Source organism: Arachis hypogaea, chromosome 1, assembly GCF_003086295.3.
Source record: "Arachis hypogaea cultivar Tifrunner chromosome 1, arahy.Tifrunner.gnm2.J5K5, whole genome shotgun sequence".
In the NCBI taxonomy this organism is placed as follows: domain Eukaryota; kingdom Viridiplantae; phylum Streptophyta; class Magnoliopsida; order Fabales; family Fabaceae; genus Arachis; species Arachis hypogaea.
The window spans coordinates 55,544,983-55,559,052 of NC_092036.1; the positions used below are offsets into that span (position 1 = coordinate 55,544,983).

General features: G+C 35.0%; 1 long non-coding RNA gene and 1 other non-coding gene across 2 annotated transcripts; both read right to left on the reverse strand.

Moving 5' to 3' along the window:
• Positions 1-212: 212 nt before the first annotated feature.
• LOC112712877 (small nucleolar RNA R71) lies at positions 213-320 on the reverse strand. Its single transcript, XR_003157948.1, has one exon. It is a non-coding gene; the product is annotated as a small nucleolar RNA R71 (small nucleolar RNA).
• A 9,613-nt stretch (positions 321-9,933) lies between these two features.
• Positions 9,934-11,816, reverse strand: LOC112804619 (uncharacterized). Its single transcript, XR_003203238.3, has 3 exons — positions 11,212-11,816; positions 10,918-10,992; positions 9,934-10,158 (listed from the first exon to the last, which is right to left on the reverse strand). It is a non-coding gene; the product is annotated as an uncharacterized lncRNA (long non-coding RNA).
• Positions 11,817-14,070: the final 2,254 nt, after the last annotated feature.

Sequence of the window (14,070 nt, forward strand, 5' to 3'; positions counted from 1 at the left end):
CTCATCAGTTCTTAGCTGAGTTCTTGCAAATCTGTGACACTGTCAAGACTAATGGGATTGACCCTGAGGTCTACAGACTTATGCTATTCCCTTTTGCTGTGAGAGACAGAGCTAGGACATGGTTAGACTCACAACCTAAAGAAAGCCTGAACTCTTGGGAAAAGCTAGTCAATGCCTTCTTGGCAAAGTTCTTTCCACCTCAAAAATTGAGTAAGCTTAGAGTGGAAGTCCAAACCTTCAGACAGAAGGAAGGAGAATCCCTCTATGAAGCTTGGGAAAGATACAAACAATTGATCAGAAAGTGTCCCTCTGATATGCTTTCTGAATGGAGCATCATAGGTATTTTCTATGATGGTCTCTCTGAACTATCCAAGATGTCTTTGGATAGCTCTGCTGGAGGATCTCTACATCTGAAGAAGACGCCTACAGAAGCTCAAGAGCTGATTGAAATGGTTGCAAATAACCAATTCATGTATACTTCTGAAAGGAATCCTGTAAACAATGGGACTAATCAAAAGAAAGGAGTTCTTGAGATTGACACTCTGAATGCCATATTGGCTCAGAACAAAATATTGACCCAACAAGTCAATATGATTTCTCAAAGTCTGTCTGGAATGCAAAATGCACCAGGTAGTACTAAGGAGGCTTCATCTGAAAAAGAAGCTTATGATCCTGAGAACCCTTCAATGGAAGAGGTGAATTACATGGGAGAACCCTATGGAAACACCTATAATCCTTCATGGAGAAATCATCCAAATCTCTCATGGAAGGATCAACAGAGACCTCAACAAGGTTTCAACAACAATAATGGTGGAAGAAACAGGTTTAGCAATGGCAAGCCTTTTCCATCATCTTCTCAGTAACAGACAGAGAGTTCTAAGCAGAACACCTCTGACCTAGCAACCATGGTCTCTGATCTAATCAAAACCACTCAAAGTTTCATGACTGAAACAAGGTCCTCCATTAGAAACTTGGAGGCACAAGTGGGTCAGCTGAGCAAGAAAATTACTGAACTCCCTCCTAGTACTCTTCCAAGCAATACAGAAGAAAATCCAAAAGGAGAGTGCAAGGCCATCAACATGGCCGAATTTGGAGAGGAGGAAGAGGCAGTGAACGCCACTGAGGAAGACCTCAATGGACGTCCACTAGCCTCCAATGAGTTCCCCAATGAGGAACCATGGGAATCTGAGGCTCCCACTGAGACCATAGAGACTCCATTGGACTTACTTCTGCCATTCATGAGCTCTGATGAGTATTCTTCCTCTGAAGAGGATGAGTATGTCACTGAAGAGCAAGTTGTTAAATACCTTGGAGCAATCATGAAGCTAAATGACAAGTTATTTGGAAATGAGACTTGGGATGATGAACCCCCTTTGCTCACCAAAGAACTGGATGACTTGTCTAGGCAGAAATTACCTCAAAAGAGACAAGATCCTGGAAAGTTTTCAATACCTTGTACCATAGGCACCATGACCTTCAAGAAGGCCTTGTGTGACCTAGGGTCAAGTGTAAACCTCATGCCTCTCTCTGTAATGGAGAAGCTAGGGATCTTTGAGGTGCAAGATGCAAAAATCTCACTAGAGATGGCAGACAACTCAAGAAAACAAGCTTATGGACTTGTAGAGGATGTTCTGGTAAAAGTTGAAGACCATTACATCCCTGCTGATTTCATAGTCCTAGAGACTGGGAAGTGCATGGATGAATCCATCATCCTTGGCAGACCCTTCCTAGCCACAGCAAGGGCTGTGATTGATGTTGATAGAGGAGAATTGATCATTCAAGTGAATGAAGAATCCCTTGTGTTTAAGGCTCAAGGATACCCCTCTGTCATCATGGAGAGGAAGCATGAAGAGCTTCTCTCAAAACAGAGTCAAACAGAGCCCCCACAGTTAAACTCTAAGTTTGGTGTTGGGAGGCCACAACCAACTTCTAAGTTTGGTGTTAAACCCCCACATTCAAACTCTAAGTTTGGTGTTGGGAGGTTCTAACATTGCTCTGAGCATCTCTGAGGCTCCATGAGAGCCCTCTGTCAAGCTACTGACATTAAAGAAGCGCTTGTTGGGAGGCAACCCAATGTTATATTTTATCTATTTTCTTTTGTTATTTTATGTTTTCTGTAGGTTGATGATCATGAGAAGTCACAAAATCAATTGAAAAAGCAAAAACAGAAAGAAAAACAGGAAGAAAAACAGCACACCCTGGAGGAAGAACCTACTGGCGTTTAAACGCCAGTAAGGCTAGCAGATGGGCGTTTAACGCCCAGTCTGGCACCATTCTGGGCGTTTAACGCCAGAAAGGGGCACCAGACTGGCGTTAAACGCCAGAAAAGGGCAAGTACTTGGCGTTAAACGCCAGAAATGGGCACCAGCCCGGCGTTTAACGCCAGAATTGGCTCAAAACGCATTTTTGCATGCCATTTGGTGCAGGGATGACTTTTCCTTGACACCTCAGGATCTGTGGACCCCACAGGATCCCCACCTACCCCACCACTCTCTCTCTTCTTCACCCATTCACCAATCACCTCAACACCTCTTCCCCAAAAACCTTCACCTATCAAATCCCATCTTTTCTCTTCACCACTCACATCCATCCTTCATAAAACCTCACCTACCTCACCATTCAAATTCAAACCACTTTCCCTCCCAAACTCACCCTCCCATAGCCGAACCATAACCCTCCCCCCACTCCTATATAAACCCATCTTCACTCCTTCATTTTCACACAACCTAAACACCACTTCTCCCCCTTTTTGGCCGAACACAAAGCCATTCCCTTCTTTCTCATTTCTTCTTCTTCTACTCTCTTCTTTCTTCTTTTGCTCGAGGACGAGCAAACCTTTTAAGTTTGGTGTGGTAAAAGCATTGCTTTTTATTTTTCCATAACCATTTATGACATCCAAGGCCGGAGAAACCTCTAGAAAGAGGAAAGGGAAGGCAAAAGCTTCTACCTCCGAGTCATGGGAGATGGAGAGATTCATCTCAAGGGTGCATCAAGACCACTTCTATGAAGTTGTGGCCTTGAAGAAGGTGATCCCCGAGGTCCCTTTTTCACTCAAAAAGGGTGAATATCCGAAGATCCGACATGAGATCCGAAGGAGAGGTTGGGAAGTTCTTACCAACCCCATTCAACAAGTCGGAATCCTAATGGTTCAAGAGTTCTATGCCAATGCATGGATCAGCAAGAACCATGATCAAAGTGTGAACCCGGATCCAAAGAATTGGCTTACTATGGTTCGGGGGAAATACTTGGATTTAGTCCGGAAAATGTAAGGTTGGCATTCAACTTGCCCATGATGCAAGGAGAACATCCTTACACTAGAAGGGTCAACTTTGATCAAAGGTTGGACCAAGTCCTCACAGTCATTTGTGAAGAGGGCGCCCTATGGAAGAGAGATTCAAGAGGAAAGCCGGTTCAACTAAGAAGGCATGACCTCAAACCCGTGGCTAGAGGATGGTTAGAGTTTATACAACGCTCAATCATTCCCACTAGCAACCGGTCCGAAGTTACCATAGACCGGGCTATCATGATTCATAGCATCATGATTGGAGAAGAAATAGAAGTTCATGAGGTTATATCCCAAGAACTCTATAAGGTGGCGGACAAGTCCTCCACCTTGGCAAGGTTAGCCTTTCCTCATCTCATTTGTCACCTCTGTTATTCAGTTGGAGTTGACATAGAGGGAGACATCCCCATTGATGAGGACAAGCCCATCACTAAAAAGTGGATGGAGCATACAAGAGATCCCACTCATCATGAGATCCCTGAGATTCCTCAAGGGATGCACTTCCCTCCACAAAACTATTGGGAGCAACTAAACACCTCCCTAGGAGAATTGAGTTCCAACATGGGACAACTAAGGGTGGAGCACCAAGAACACTCCGTCCTCCTCTATGAAATTAGAGAAGATCAAATAATCATGAGAGAGGAGCAACAAAGACAAGGAAGAGACATTGAGGAGCTCAAGCACTCCATAGGATCTTCAAGAAGAAGAACAAGCCGCCATCACTAAGGTGGACCCGTTCCTTAATTTCCTTGTTCTTTATTTTTCTGTTTTTCGAATTTTAGTGCTTATGTTTGTGTCTTGTGATCATTAATGTCTTAGTGTCTATGCCTTAAAGTTATGAATGTCCTATGAATCCATCACCTTTCTTAAAATGAAAAAATGTGCTTAATTGAAAAAGAAAAGAATTGCATGAATTTTGAATTTTATAACAGTTTGATTATTTTGATGTGGTGGCAATACTTTTGTTTTCTGAATGTATGCTTAAACAGTGCATATGTCTTTTGAATTTGTGGTTCATGAATGTTGGCTCTTGAAAGAATGATGAAAAAGGAGACATGTTACTGAGGATCTGAAAAATCATCAGATTGATTCTTGAAGCAGGAAAAAGTGGTGATTCAAAAAAAATGAAAAAAAAAGAAAGAGAAAAAGAAAGAAAAAAAAAGAAATAAAGTTGTGATCCAAGGCAAAAAGAGTGTGCTTAAGAACCCTGGACACCTCTAATTGGGGACTCTAGCAAAGCTGAGTCACAATCTGAAAAGGTTCACCCAATTATGTGTCTGTGGCATGTATGTATCCGGTGGTAATACTGGAAAACAGAGTGCTTTGGGCCACAACCAAGACTCAATAAGTAGCTGTGTTCAAGAATCATCATACTTAACTAGGAGAATCAATGACACTATCTGGATTCTGAGTTCCTAAAGAAGCCAATCATTCTGAATTTCAAAGAATAGAGTGAGATGCCAAAACTATTCAGAGGCAAAAAGCTAAAAGCCCCGCTCATCTAATTAATACTGATATTCATAGATGTTTTTGGAATTCATTGCATATTCTCTTCTTTTTATCTTATTTGATTTTCAGTTGCTTGAGGACAAGCAATAATTTAAGTTTGGTGTTGTGATGAGCGGATAATTTGTACGCTTTTTGGCATTGTTTTTAGTATGATCTAGTTAGTTTTTAGTATATTTTTATTAGTTTTTAGTTAAAATTCACTTTTCTGGACTTTACTATGAGTTTGTGTGTTTTTCTGTGATTTCAGGTATTTTCTGGCTGAAATTGAGGGACCTGAGCAAAAATCTGATTCAGAGACTAAAAAGGACTGCAGATGCTGTTGGATTCTGACCTCCCTGCACTCGAAGTGGATTTTCTGGAGCTACAGAAGCCCAATTGGCGCGTTCTCAACAGCGTTGGAAAGTAGACATCCTGGGCTTTCCAACAATATATGATAGTCCATACTTTGCCCAAGATTTGATGGCCCGGCGTTCAAAGTCACCCTCAGAATTCCCAACGTTAAACGCCGGAACTGGCACAAGGATGGGAGTTAAACGCCCAAACTGGCATAAAAGCTGGCGTTTAACTCCAAGAAGAGTCTCTACACGAAAATGCTTCAATGCTCATCCCAAGCACACACCAAGTGGGCCCGGAAGTGGATTTTTATGTCATTTACTCATCTCTGTAAACCCTAGGCTACTAGTTCTCTATAAGTAGGACCTTTTACTATCGTATTTAGATATCTTGGTAGTTATCTTTGTTTTGATGCTATCTTAGATCATTGGGAGGCTGGCCATTCGGCCATGCCTAGACCTTGTTCTTATGTATTTTCAACGGTGGAGTTTCTACACACCATAGATTAAGGTGTGGAGCTCTGCTGTACCTCGAGTATTAATGCAATTACTATTGTTCTTCTATTCAATTCCGCTTGTTCTTGTTCTAAGATATCACTTGTTCTTCAACTTGATGAATGTGATGATCCGTGACACTCATCATCATTCTCACCTATGAACGTGTGACTGACAACCACCTCCGTTCTACCTTAGATTGGGTGAATATCTCTTGGATTCCTGATACACGATGCATGATTGATCGCCTGACAACTGAGCGCTCGCCTGACAACCGAGCCAGCCATTCCGTGAGATCAGAGTCTTCGTGGTATAGGCTAGAACTGATGGCGGCATTCAAGAGAATCCGGAAGGTCTAACCTTGTCTGTGGTATTCTGAGTAGGATTCAATGATTGAATGACTGTGACGAGTTTCAAACTCCTGAAGGCGGGGCGTTAGTGACAGACGCAAAAGAATCACTGGATTCTATTCCGTCCTGATTGAGAACCGACAGATGGATAGCCGTGCCGTGACAGGGTGCGTTGAACATTTCCACTGAGAAGATGGGAGGTAGCCACTGACAACGGTGAAACCCTTGCATAAGCTTGCCATGGAAAGGAGTAAGAAGGATTGGATGAAGACAGTAGGAAAGCAGAGAGACGGAAGGGACCAAGCATCTTCATACGCTTATCTGAAATTCCCACCAATGAATTACATAAGTATCTCTATCTTTATCTTTATGTTTTATTCGTATATCACCCATATCCATTTGAGTTTGCCTGACTAAGATTTACAAGGTGACCATAGCTTGCTTCATACCAACAATCTCTGTGGGATCGACCCTTACTCGCGTAAGGTTTATTACTTGGACGATCCAGTACACTTGCTGGTTAGTTGTGCGAAGTTGTGTTTATGCCATGGTATTGAACACCAAGTTTTTGGATTCATTACCAGGGATTATTTGAGTTGTGAAAAGTATTGATCACAATTTCGCCTATCAATTACCCACTGCCATATCCCCAAGCCTAAATATGACTAAATCTTGGAAACAGAAATCAAATCTTTTTCTTTACATCTTTGACTAAATTCAACTTCTATTCAATATATACAGGCATGCTGCATGCATTTAAATGGCTTAGTCTTAAAAATAATATTTTGCTCAAAGAACTCCTAACAAATTTTCCAAATGTAGACACATTTTTCTAATGACATGTTGGCTCTATGGAGGAAAAATAAAATTCTTCCCCGATACACTTGCCTACATTGCTACAGACTTCCAAGTGTTTTGAATATTGTTCGGATCAATATTGTGAACTATATTCAAAACACTTGGCATATTGTCGAACCCTTGGCATGCAAAAGCATAAACACTACAAAATAGCACTAACAAGCATTCTTTGCAACAACCAATTCAAAATTTAGCACCATGACATGAAAAATCAGCAGCATTCGCAATGACTCAGCAAAATATTAGTCAATCAATCCAAACAAATTGAAATTCAAACTCAATAAACTCTTAACAGCATGTTTAACTATGTATAAACTAACATTAATTCTAATAAGAAAATCCTAATTCTAACCTAAACTCAACTAACAGCAGCAAATAATGCTAACCAAATCAAATTAACACTAGAATCAACATATAACTAATCCTAAATTAACTAAAACAAAGAAGAAAAGGTGATCTGAGAACCTGAGTCGAAGGACAGAGCAAGAACTCAGGGGAAAGGGATGCAGTGGCAGTGACCAGCCGCTGCTGCGTCTGAACTCGCTGGAACTAGAGTGGCTCTGTTCTGATTCTGTGATTGGGAATGAGGAAGGCAAGGGCGAGCTAGAGAGCCACAGTGCGAGGTTGTGAGGAGGGGAAGAAGATGGTCGCGGCGGCACTGGATGGTAGCCGGTGGTGAAACAGAGAAGGCAGGAGATAGGGAAAAAGAAAGAGAGAAAAGGTTTTCACGGTGGTTGTTCGATGAAAGAAGAAGAAGAAGATGAAGGAGAAGATGATGACGGTGGTGGTTCTGTGGTTTTGATGGAGACGCTGGGGGGTGATGATCGATGGTGGCGCTGCGTGGGTGGTTGAAGAGAAGTTAGGGCTGGAGAAGGGGGAGTGATTCAGACTTAGAGTTCCGGACATCTAGTCGAGTGAGTGATGGGGCACTTAGGGCTGTTGGCTCTCTTCTTGGTTTGATTTGCAGTAAGAGGGAAACTAACCGCCGCTATCTTAGTTCTTTTTGTAACAGAAGTCCAAACTGCTATCATAATGACTGCTATCTTATCAAATTGCAACGGTTTGATTAACAGCGCTAGTCGCCAATTAATCATCATTATTTTCCGTCCTTGCTGTATACTATTACATTAGTCTTAAACCTCAAAATCCAAATTATAAAACAAATACACATCGAAAAAAATTTAAAACATACACACAAATTATGTTGTTTTAATTGGTTTGAATTTAATTTTAGACTGTGGTTTGCAACTGCAATTGCAGCCATATTATCAGAAGCACAATAAAAATTGGTTTACCACTAGCAGCATTAAAAAGCTTTTAAGATGGAAGCAAAATAGAATAAAAAAGATACCCCAAGTGCAATTACAAGATTAAAAAGCTAGAGTTCAAAGATAAACATGCATGTCAGGTTCTTGTCTCAAATTCCATGTTTTCTATTTATAAATAATGAAATGCACACTTATTAAATCCAAATGAATATAGAATAACAGAAAATGTGAACAAGTTAGATGAAGCTTCATATGAAGTTGACACATACTTTAAATACAGAAAAGCAAACTGTTTCATATATGCAAATTAATACTAGTTCAATCAACGCTTGATTTTTTGTTACCCATGGATATTTGGACCTTGGATTAAAGAAACATTCACTTGTTCTATATGACGAAGAAAATCAATGACTTTGTTTTGTCAAAGTCTATTGCATTTGTGAAATGTGTCTCACTTAGAGCCTTGTAGGTAATTGTATGAACACAAAAAATGTGAAGATGTTTGCAAAATAACTCCGCAGATTTGATACAAAATACATTAGATGGCTATATCAGCCCGTAGTTACTGCATGGTAAAAATGAAAAGATTTAAAGATGATGACAAGAGTGTACAAAAGCTTAACAATTAATTCCTTCTTAATAAAATTATGAATAGAATTTTATTGAAATATACTCTAAATATCAAAATATAATAAATCAAAAATTATATTAATTTTATTAAAATTTAAAAAATGTGTTTAAAAAAATAACAAATATCACGGGTCTTATCATGATAAATATTATAAATAATAATAAATAAATAAATGTTAAATATACTAAAAATATTAATATTTTAATAATTTTAATTATTAATTATTTTAATTAATATATTATATAAATTTTTTATATATATAATTAAAATTAACGATTAAAATTAATAAAATATCAATATTTTTAAAATATCTTTTTTTTAATATTATATTATATTTGACATTCCATTGCATCAGTTGTGTCAAAGTCAAACCTTTCTGGAGCTTTGAAAATGATCCATTGGGACCATACAAGAAACCATGATTGAGAGGAAAATATTTGAATAGCTAAGTCTATACTTTTGGTGTTAGGTTGTCGTTATTTAAGAATTAAATCTCCTCATTTTTTAAGTGATAATATTAAGTGTGATTTTTTTGTTAGAACTGTTATATTAATAAAAATAATTAATTTTAAAATTTATTATTTTAAAATGATCTAAATACATTAATCTTATTAGATTATTTAAACTCTTTTTATTATATATTATATATATATATTTTCTTATTTAAAATACGTATAATAAGAAACTACATTTTATAATATTATATAAAAGAAAAAGATTAAAAGATTCATTTTTACTAATAAAATTATAATTATATACAATTATATTATGTGTACACTAAAATTAGTTATCAAAATCAGTCACAGTATATATAAAATATATATTAAAATATAAATATATATTAAAAATAAATTAAACTACATATATTTATATATAAATATATTAGTGGCTAATTTTAATGTATGAATAACATTTTTGTTATATATATACATTATAGTACCATCGCAAGAGAAGTACGATGAATATATTTACATTCTAAGTATTTTAATCTTAGATACGTATATTATATTTATGGATGAATTATTAATTTAATTTGTCGCCAAAATTCAAAGAAGTATACAATGCTAAGCCAATATCCCTAAATAACTGCACAGAGCATGCACCAAAGTAAAATTATACTGAAGCACTTAGCCAAGCATAATTACAGAAAATAAGAGATCAAGTTTCACTTCCTATGTGACAATCATTGAATATCTCCACTAATACGTTTAGCCAAGCATCCAAACTGATCATTTTTAAAATTTTAATGAGTCAGTGGTCTATTTCTTTGTTTCAAGTTTCAACATCCTTATAAAATCTCTGTTCTTCAATCATATGTAATTCAAATGCAAATACAGCATATTTCTAAATTAACCACACAGAAAAAGAAATACCAAAATTACATGTCCAGCAGCCTCGTTGCTGAAATTTTGGGAAAAAGTGGAATTTGTCCCTGAAAGGCCAGAGCATAAAAAGAAATGACAAAATGCAGAACTTAATTCCAAATTCTTCAACAATAATTTGTATCTTTCACCAATTAATAAACACAATTGTATAAGTTCACTCAACTAACGAACTCCGTCGACTAGTAACATGGTACCAAAAGCAACATTTTGTAGACACAGTCATGAATGCAGCATAAACATTGTTGTTACTATAACCAGTGAAACTGCATCAATGCAGGAATTGCAACCATGTGAACCAATTTTTCTATGAAATTAATTTTTAATTTGATTCACATGCTAATGAGATAGAAATTACAACTTACAATATGAAACATGGTAAAGGAAAAGCATTAATTAAACATGTATTGAACATTCAGAATATGCAAATTATTTCAACAATAATAGCTACGCACATAGACAAATTGTGCAGTGTTTCTATTGAATATTGAAACCAAAAATTTAAGGAAACCCAATTGAATAATTCGAGCGAATCGTAAATACAGTAGAAGTTAGTATACTATTCAATGATCAAATCTTACGGATTGGAGAAAAAGAAATTAACAAAAACACAAAAAATGCTTGACAGTTAGTACTATGGTAGTAGTAGTGGGCAGGGAATGAAATTTCTGGAAGCTTTGGTGGAAGTTATGCATGTCTTCCATAAAGGACTAATTAACTAATTAATTATATATCAACTTAATAAATAAAAACAGAATCAATATGGAGACAAAACTAAAGTGATGCAGCAGAGAGCAGACACCACTTACCACTCTTGGAGGAAAACAAAAATCAGTTCGAATGCATCCTTTGGAAGTGTCATACCTAACTTTTTGAGCTCCCTTCTGAAAAAGAACTCAACACACTATTATCTCTGAAATGACCACAACAATGGCGTATCTGGCTCATGCATCAACTTGGTTTACTCTCAAATTTCAACATTGTAATTGAAATACAAGAAATAAATTAGAGCATAGTAGCTGTGTTTGTGATTACCGACTGGAAACCGCTTTCAAAAATCGGAACCCCTGAAATTTCAGAACCAAATAGAAATTAATACATACCTAATCGACGACGTGAGCACAGAGACAACGATGAGAAGCGCAGAGATCGACCCCAGGAGCACGGCAAGCCCTAGCTGCGACGGCAGCTTCAATCGACCCCAGGAGCGACGACAGTGCACGGCGGAACAGCCTCCTCTCTTGCGTCGCATCTTCGTCCTTTCTCTCCATCTCATCTGCAAATCGTCTCTCTCTCCCCTCCGGGCTCCCTGCTCCGCGACGGCAATGGCGGCGGCTGCAGCGACGTTGCGGCGGTGACCCCCTCTCACTCTCCATTCTCTCGATCGCGCTCTCTCATTTCCGTCTCATCCTCTCCTCCCTCTGGTTCACTCTTTCTCTCGGATCTGGGTGTGTGTGTGTGAAAGGGGGCGTGGTGGGGGTGGTGAGTGATGGTGAGAATGAGTGTGAGTGTGTGGGTGTGTTAGGGTTAGGGTTTTAAAGAATTAATTCGAAGGTGATTTGTGAAGGTGAGGGGCGAAACTTTTTTCTGATCAGATGGCGAAAGTGAGGGTATTCAAATGTGAGTGTGATTTGGTGATAAGGAAAAGAAAAATTACTAAGTGTTTGGGTGCATTTGGTCTAGATACATTAGGCTACACTTTTAAAGTGCACTCAAAATATAGCAAATATGATATTCTTTAAAAGTGCTTCTTTTGGTATGAAAAGTGTATCCATAGATATTAACATAAGGCTACGCTTTATAAGTGATTTTTATTGTATATAAGGTTACATTTTTTAAATGATGCTACAATTGTGTTTTCTATTCTCTTATAAAAGGGGAACACGGAGAAAAGCGTAGCCCATTCTATGAATAGGCTACGCTTTTCAAATGTAGCTTAAAAAAAGTGTGGCTGAATGGGTATTTTTCTTGTAGTGAAATTATTTGTATGCATGTCTCTTTTATACAATTTTTTATTGTTGATATTAAAAATAATTAATAAGAAGTGGAAAAAAATAAATTTGTATATCATAAAACAATATATATATATATATATATATATATATATATATACACGAAAGAAATAATAGAAAAATGCATACAAATTAGAAGAACTCAACAACAAATTTCATTTAATTAAATGAAATCTACTTAATATATTAAAATTGAATTTTTTCCCAATTAATAAAAGTGAGATATAAATTTTTTATGAATCTATTTTTTCTCCAAAATAAATACATTTAATGAATAATGCATAATTATATTAATTTAGAAAAATATATTTATTATAATTATATAAAATTAATATTTAATGCATTATTAAACTACTTATCAATTATTAATCGAAAATATTTTTAATCATTTTAATGAATAATATATAATTTATACTAATTTAGAAAAATATCTTTATTATAAATATAAAATCAATACTTAATGCATTATTAAACTAATTATCAATCAAAAATATTTTTAATTATTTATTAATTATATTCATTTTAATTATATTGATACAATTCTAATTCTTATTCACTATCCACTGATTTTATTAGTGGCAAGTTGTTACTTTAATGGTAACCCATTTATAATAATAATAATAATAATAATAATAATAATAATAATAATAATAATAATAATAATAATAATAATAATAATAATAATAATAATAATTTTATTATAATAAATATCAAATTCTATTCCTAATATAAAAATACAAAATTTTATTCTTTTCATTTTTATTTTACCACTATAAAAGACCATCTATGCTAAAAGAAAATATCATTTGTTTACCAATTACTCTTTCATTGGATAACTTTTACAACAATTCTTTTTTTCCTACGAGGTGTCGTTACTAGAAGACAACTATCGTGGATACAAACCACCACACTCACCAACTCCAGTGCTCATCATTCGGAGCTATATACGATATGTTATTCATGAAATATTTATAGACCATGGTGTTATCATGTATGCATAAATAAAAAAATTTCGAATTTAAATTTAAGTCATTTACCTGTTTGTGTGGTATATTGTAGTGTGAAATTACTTTCAATTTGTGTTGTGCAATAATATTATGGTCTAATATAAACTTTTACTTTAGATTTGTCTTATGATTTTATCTCATCATATTCTTTTAGATATCAAATTGACGTATTTTTATTTATTATTATTATTAAAACGGATGTGATATTAAATTTACAAAAAAAAAGAAAAACTCTCACACTCATTTATTTTATTGTAGTCTTCTATTTCTTCTATTTTTTATTTTCTTCTTATTTATTTTATTTTATTTTTAAATGTTATATAATTTATTATAATTTATTCCAATTAATTAATTATAATTTATTATATTAGTTAGTTTAATTTATTAATTTATAATATGCATAATAAAATAGATCATTTGTTACTTATAACGTTAATTATTCTTTTAAAATTTAAATCTGAATAATTATATTTTTACTTTTTGTTATGAACAAAACATCATTAATAATGAATAATAATTAACCACTCATACTTTTAATCAAACTATTTGGATGATTTTTATATTTATTAATATTAATTATTGATTTTTTTTCGTAAATAAATTGTATTATAATTCTATATTAGCTCATAATTGATTGATGATTAATGTTCATGAAGTTATGTTACTCTAAATTTTATATTTTACAAATATTTTATTTAAATATAATTTTTTAAACATAAAAATGTATTATTTTTAATAATATCATACTTTTACTTTTTTTTAATTCTAAATGAATATTTTATCGAATACTAATTAAAGCCATCCTTCCATTTGCTTTTACTAATCTATTATCTAACTATTATATAAAATTAAAATCGTATTAGTGAATTTAATATTAAAGTTAATTTGACTTTTTATTTAGAGTGTTTTTTGATTTTTTAGTCTAATCAACCAAAACTATTCA